We start from the raw sequence: 6,595 nt of genomic DNA on the forward strand, positions 1-6,595 counted from the left end.
ATATAAAATAATAATGATAATTTTTAAATACCAATCAAATTCTTTTTTTTTTATCGAAAATAAGGAAACTCAAACCTACAATCTCTTAGTTGAGTATGGAGAGACTATGTCATTTGAGGTATAGTTCATTACTAATTAAATTCTTATTAACAAAAAATTTAACTAATTAAATTTTTTTAGAATATTTATTTTAATAAAAAAATCATAAATGATAGATAGATATTAAAGAATAATAACAATAATGGACCAACACAAGTTGAAAAATAAATAATATAAATAATTAATAATATACAAATGGTAGAATTACAAAATTTTAAAATTAGTTTTTATCATTTAATTTATATTTTTTGTTTTTATTAATTTATTTATTTCAATTTTTTAAATTCAAAACCATCATAGTAAGCATTCTCTTCTATTTTATTATCATTGTTATTATTTTTATGATTTCAGTTGGTCCAAGAATTCAATCTCTTTCTTTTTGGTCATAATGGGTTCTAATCTTAAATTTGTGACACCAAAATTCTAATTTTTCTAGTGATTAAAATTATTAGCCATAATACCCAATGTCCAAATCACAACAAAAAAAACTGGCCAATCCACCAAAAAGACCCAAAAGATTAACTAAAATAATAACAATGTCTTCATTAACTTAAAAAAAAATTTAATGTCATTAACTTCATCTAAGGGAGACATGATATAAGACAAACTCCTGCAGCACTTCAGAAACTATCTTTTCTTCCCAGGAAATAAGGGACACGCATGACTTAATTGTGCCTTCCACGTAATTTCATCAGCTGATGAAGAATATGTTCTTCATCACCGTAGCATTCCCCGTTAGTATTTACATCGTTTGTGGTGTTTTCTCTAAATTACATCGTTTTGCTCTTTGTCTTGAGATAAAAAGGGGAACTCGGAAAGAATTAGAAGGTCATCATAACTACCAGTCGGCCATCTCCGTCTTCTTTGTCGCACTCATCGTCCCAGACATCGTCATAGTTGTCCTCCTCCTCCTGATTCAATTTCCTCGCTCCTTTCGCTTCCAATCTGCTTCTCAGTTTCTCTGTTCACAAGTCTTTCTGCTCTAACTCTTCCATCGATTTGGCCATTAGGGAAACTTTTTGTTCCTGTCAGGAACTTCCCTCCGAAGATATTATTAGGTCATTATCGGGGATTAGGCAAGGGAATCCGATATCTTCTTACTTGTTTGTGATTACAATGAAAAAGTTAACCCATCTCATAGAAGAAAATACTCATTTTGATGAATGGATCCCTATGATATCACATATGCTTTTTGCAGATGAGCTATTGTTGTTTGTGGAGGCATCCACAGAACAAATTGAGAGAATTCTAAATACTCTAAAATATTTTTGTGATGTATCTGGTCTTAAGATCAGTGTTGCAAAAACTTCAATTATTTTCTCAGAGTGTACAGAAAAAGAATTGAGGGATGCAATTGTCCGAAAAAATGGATATAAGAAGGAGAACTGCATTAGGAGGTACCTTGGGACTATGATAACGAATTCTGACAAAAAGAAGAAAAACTTTAAGGGGACAATAGGTAGAAAGCTAACTGTCTCTCAATGATAGGAAGAGTTACACATGAAAAATAAGTAATTTGCCCACCTCTAACTTCAATATGATCCATGGCAAGGTTCCAAAAGGCATTTGTGATGAAGTTGAGAAGCAAAATAGCAAGAAGCTTCATGCTATAAGCTGCGAGGTTGTGTGCAAGAGTAACGATAATGAGGGGTTGGGGTTCATGAACGACGCATTTCTGTTAAAGATCCTCTAGAGATTGGTAAATGAAAAAGACAGTTTATGGGCTGAAGTGCTATTAAGCAGGAGATCTAAGGCAGAACTTAATTAGTGTTAACTCTTATTCAAAACTATGAAAAATCCTAAGTGGAGTCTAGATCATTTTCAACCAAAATATAAGTTATGCTATAGGCAGCGGCAATAAAACAAACTTTTTGAAGAATCGATGGGCTAGCAACAAATTCTCTCTAATGGAAAAGGCACAAACAAAAATACCAATCGAACTACAAAGTCTCACTGTGGCTGTCACGAAAGATCAAACAGACAATTGGAATTTCAATTTCATGAAGGATTTTCTTACACTAGATATAATTGATCAAATGACAGCAATACACCCACCAACAACAAATTTAGGGGAAGATAGAATTACCTGAGCTCCTTCAAAGACTCGTGAACCATCAGGAAGGCATGGACCAGATGTGAAATTTACAATTTTGTCTCCAATTATTTGTCACTGTTTAAGTTGTTAATTACTATTTTTGATGATTAAAAAATTGTACTGTGTCGTGTTTATTTGAGTCAAACTAGCATTTATTAAAGTCCATTTGCAATGTGTTTCAGTTTTGTTAATGAATCTTAATCATCTTAGTAATCTATCTCTTTACAACCGTCAGAGATTTTATTTTTTATATACTATTATATTATAAATTGATTATTTTAATTAAATTATCATTAAAATCACTAAACTTGTACATCAAAAAATTAGTAATTATAATGGTTCGATGACCGATTTGGTTTCTCAAACCTTGAAGGTAACAACAACTTTGATGAGTTGGTCGAAACAAGGGCCAGCGCAGATGGAGAGGGAGACATGACAAGTGGTAAAGAGAGACATGGATCCACAATGGGAAGAGAAGGAGTTGAGCTTTGCGAGCTTGCAAAAGCGACCATGGCATCAATCAAAGGGAAAAGAATTAGGGATTTACTCAAAATGGAAGAAATATGAATTTCAGTTATTAAGACGAAGAAAAATTGGAGCCTGAGGAGCAATTGTAACAGCCTTTGGAACTTCCTCATTGACCAGCAAACTTCCAAGGTAGCCTAAGTAGCATAAACCTAGGCATAATATGCCTATGTCCAAGCCCATAACAATAAGGACCAACGAAACGTCATTGTTCACTACCAAACAGAAAACCCATCATTGGTAACCCAGAAAAAGTCTTTGTTAAATGTGGCAGTTCTTCGTTTTACTCTATCTGAACTGATATCATCAATATCATTCAATTCACTTTCAATATTCAATAATTTAATTACTCTTCCAATTTCTGAGTTCTGACCCACCACAAGGTTCATCATGCACATATGGGTGGTGGATTTACGTTTTTGTTATTAATTCTCAAGTTGTCAGGCAATCAGAAACCATTATCGCATGTGGGGTCACCACCAATTCAAATATGATGCGTTCATTCATCAGTTTGTAAAATTAATTCGAAAATTTCAATTATGATGCCTTGAATTGAAATTTCTTTGTACTTGTATTTTTTCTTATGAAGTTAGTTTCCACTTTCTAAAGTACCTCAAGATTGCAGCTCTTGTTAAACAATAAATACTATTACACTCCTTTCAATATCGTCACATGATCGCCATTTTTTAGGTCATCACTCTAATCTGGATCTTTTTATTTAAATTAAATAAATTGAGAAATTACAAAAATGCATAAAATATAAAGTAATTACCTAAATGCACAACGCATCATATCTCGGATACTAAAGAATGAAGTAGAAAATAGACATATTGTGGGTACTGAGACCCCGATCTATACGATGTCGTGATGTATCCAAAGTGTAAAAGGGATAAATGTTAAGTGGAAGAATAGATACTGAGCATTCTAGATACGCGTAAACTCGGAATAGGGTCTCAGTATTCGAGATAGTGTAAAATGCGTAACTCGGGTCTCAGCATCCGACATACACTCAAACGTGTAATGCCGATCTCAACACCCGAAATATGTATATTATAGAGTAGGTATCTTTGCACTCTAGATATCTTAGAGAAGAACTCTATATATATCCTCCCATCCTCAACCATCTCCTCACAATTCACAACTCAATCTTTTCTTTCTCCTCTTTCTGTTTTGTTCTTATGAAGAATAATCAATTCTTTTTTGTTGTAATTTATTCCAATAGGATAGTAAAAAACGGTGATGAATTAGTAATTTTTTAGTCTAATTCAACTGTGATGTTGTGCACTAATCGTGTTGATACCCTACATGCGCTAAAGACGGTCATAGTGAGAAACATGGGGGAATAGATAGCAAGGAAATTGAGCGGGTTGCATATAGATTTCTACATGCACTTTCGAGCGGTGGATTTATCAGCAGGTTATTCTGGATTGAAGGGGATCAGCATGTGAGGCTAATGTTCGACGTACACGCAAGGCTAATGCCACAACATGTGATGGAGTGGTATGCTTCGGTTCGTGACGTGATTGTTAGTGGTGGGTCATCCTCTTCGAGTCCTCAAGTAGCCCTGCTGGATGCAAGACCAATCCACTATGCCCAGCCTCGTGATAGTGCCGAAGAAGACAACAACGAGGGTGTTCAGATTATATTACCGGATCCAGGTTGTCCAACGAGACTTCTTCCTTGATGAATATGTGCCGAAGACTCCCACCGGCGGTGGTGTCGGTTTCTCCTGCCTCTCCCTTTGCCATTCCTCAATTGTCAAAAGTTCCAAGTCATTATCACACTTTAAGTTTGGACGCAATGCAGCTAGACGATCCTTTCAATGCTGGCCAAAGAGAAGATTACAACACCAGTGGCGGGCTGGAATTCCAGATTGGTCATAGGTTCAGAGTTACCATAATAAACACTGACTTGTCTGTGTCTATCTTGGTGTTGCAAAGTGCGATGCCTCAGAGTTACCATTTCAAGTCATTATATCGAAAGGTATGGATGGCGAAGCAGAAAACAATTGCTCAGATTTATGGTGACTGGAAAGAGTCATACAACAAGATACCCGGTCTCTTATAAGCTTTGTAGGAATGCTCCCAGGTGCGATTCACGATTGCATTGCTGTTTCTTACTATGATGAAAACATGGTTGACAGAGATTGGAGCCAGCCTAATAAGGTCTTTTGGGCATTTCCTCCTTGCATTGATTCCCCGGGGAGGGAATCTCTGCATGTGTAACTGCCGTATGATCTCCCGGTATATTCTTCTGTTGTGCATACTCACCCTCCTCGTCTAACAGCTGATCATCTCCCCCAAGACAACTGGCTGCAACGATGAAAATCTACCAGCAACGGCAACCATCTCAAAAGAACAAGTGTAGCAGACTTGTCCGTAAAAAGAAATCCCCAATAAGCATCATCAAGTAGCACTTGGCATACTTACAGAGTGTATGCGAATATGACCCAACTGGAATGTGTGGAACTCTGTGCAAATCCTGCCTCCCTAATATAAGGCATTAGGTTGTCTGGCGGGAGGAGACCCAAGGTCACACGGCGTGACAACAGTAACCGAAGCCTCTGCAATAGTCACAACTTTTACTCTTGTATATTAATCTCGTCTAAACCATTAATTATATTTAATAATGATTAAATATTGTAAACCGAGTAGATAAACATCGTTAATAAGATATTATATTCCATATAAATATAATTTTCATTGCTAATATTCACATTATTAAGTAAAGAAAGGACAATCAAACAAGATTTAAAAAATAAATTATTCATGTTACACTATTCTAACCTGACTGATAATATTCTAGATGACTTCAATCTAAATTTTAACAAAAAAATCTGATCGAACAAATATTTTATTTAATTTAACTAATATATTAATTTATGTTTAACTATTTTATTTATTTAACTTACATTAAAATTAATTATAAAAATATTAAAACATACTATACCTAACTAACTTAACATAGAACTTTTAACATACCCTACTCAAAATACCTAGCGCATTAACTAAATTAATAAAGCTTAAGCATCTAAACTAATTATTTACTAAAAATAAAAGAGGAAAAAAAACTAACCTCAAAATCCAAAACTCCAGCTATGTGCTAATTCGCATTTAGTCTGTTGATGTCTCCGTCGCGAACATATTATTGGGGGGCCATACGTACTTCAGGAACTAGAACTTAAGCTATTATAAAGTCACTAAATTCTTAAAAACTATTCAAATAAATGAAAATCTCAGTTGTTGTGGCCTTATATATGCCTCAAAGCATATCTCGGATACTGAGACCCTATTCCAACTTTATGTGTATTTCGGATGCTCAGTATCTGTTGTCCCACTTAACATGTATTGTGGGTACACCCTAGATACGTTATGGCATCGTATAGTTACAGAACATAATCTTAGTACTTAAGATATATCTATTTTATATTTCACCCTTCAGTATTTAAGATGTGATACATTGTGCATTTAAGTAACTATTTTATATTTTATGTATATTTATAATTTTTATATTTATTTAATTTATATAAAAAAATCCCTTTAATAAAAATCAATTAATTTAGTTCCTATCTCTAATTTCAGTTAGAATTAGAATTTATGTAACTAAAAAAATTAAATTGATAGATTTTTATAAACATATATGATCAGTATTTAATAGGACAAATCAAGTGTTATGTATGTAAACTAACATTTCACATCAATGATTCGTTAATGACAAGTATTAAATAAATGATGAAAGGACAAATGTAATTTATTTTTAATCTTTTAAGATCTAATTTGATTGATAAAATTTTTTAAAATTGATTTTAAACAACATTTAATCTTTTAGGGATGAATTTAACTTTTAACTTGATGACTTACGATGCTTATCTTTATA

At 33.7% G+C, this 6,595-nt stretch overlaps 1 long non-coding RNA gene across 1 annotated transcript; it reads right to left on the reverse strand.

Annotated features, from left to right (window-relative positions):
* LOC110263485 lies at positions 524-3,621 on the reverse strand. The gene is made up of 2 exons (XR_002349205.1): positions 2,186-3,621; positions 524-1,134 (listed from the first exon to the last, which is right to left on the reverse strand). It is a non-coding gene; the product is annotated as an uncharacterized LOC110263485 (long non-coding RNA).

The sequence above is a fragment of the Arachis ipaensis genome, chromosome B06 (assembly GCF_000816755.2).
Source record: "Arachis ipaensis cultivar K30076 chromosome B06, Araip1.1, whole genome shotgun sequence".
NCBI lineage: Eukaryota > Viridiplantae > Streptophyta > Magnoliopsida > Fabales > Fabaceae > Arachis > Arachis ipaensis.